This window comes from Bombus terrestris, chromosome 17 (assembly GCF_910591885.1).
Source record: "Bombus terrestris chromosome 17, iyBomTerr1.2, whole genome shotgun sequence".
Taxonomy (NCBI): Eukaryota; Metazoa; Arthropoda; class Insecta; order Hymenoptera; family Apidae; genus Bombus; species Bombus terrestris.
The window spans coordinates 7,768,156-7,769,142 of record NC_063285.1 but is presented as its reverse complement, the minus strand read 5'-3'; the positions used below and the strand labels follow the sequence as shown (position 1 = coordinate 7,769,142).

The 987-nt window shown below is 37.9% G+C and overlaps 1 non-coding gene across 1 annotated transcript; it reads right to left on the bottom strand.

Annotated features, from left to right (window-relative positions):
- Positions 1-302: 302 nt before the first annotated feature.
- LOC125386830 lies at positions 303-421 on the bottom strand. Its single transcript, XR_007227269.1, has one exon. It is a non-coding gene; the product is annotated as a 5S ribosomal RNA (ribosomal RNA).
- Between the last annotated feature and the right edge of the window lie 566 nt (positions 422-987).

The following is a 987-nucleotide window of genomic DNA, read 5'->3' as shown; positions in this document are numbered from 1 at the left end:
GTGAAGTTAAAAATTCATAATGTATTTTAATGTTTTTTTATAGCGTGATATCGTTCGACTATATCTTTATTTAGCCATAGCTGATGGCGTAACATTTTAATAAATTTTAAAACCACTAAATTGGTGCATTTTATTCCATACTGCACTTTATAAAAGCAGAAAAAGGGTCGCAATTAATTGGGAACAATTCCAGGTAAATAATAATTGATAATAACAACAACAACAACAACAAAAACGCGTTGCTAAAGTAAAAAAGGGAAATCTGCCCGTTCGGTTGGCTAAGTGTTAAGAAAAGTAAAAAAAGCCAACACCACACGGAGTTCCCAAGCGGTCACCCATCTAAGTACTACCCGTGCCCAGCGCTGCTTGACTTTCGTGATCGGACGAGAACGAGTATTTTCAACGCGGTATGAGCGTTGGCTGAAGTAGTCAGTTTTGTTATTTCATGTTATCGAATAGAGAAAATATTGAAGAAAACATACGTGTATGTATGAGAGAAAATGGTATTTTTAGACGTGCATTCAGATATATAAAATCTATTCTGACTTCGTTTCCCAGACAATGAATTGTGAAGTTTCGTCATGTACGTACGCGTATACTTAAAAAGTAGCGAATCAAGTGGACGGAACTTCATAATTGATTTTCTAGAAAACCAAGTCTTGAGTCAAAACTTGTTACTTCATCGTCGACATATTTTTGTATAGGAAATCAGGCCCTTTCGTCCTGCACCATCATAATACTCTAATTTTCTCACCTACTTCAATTTCGAAACTATTCAGTTTCACTGGATTACGTATAATTACCAACAGCAAAATACTAATGTCGCGGTACTCGTCCACGAAACTTTCCACGGCTTCGCGACACAAAGAGCTATGCCGTCAAAGCGCAATACTGACGTGTCCAATCTATTGTAACGTAAATCACGTCAGAGACCAGAACACACACACATCGCGGGCAGGATGGTGTCACGACCGGCATACTTCGAAT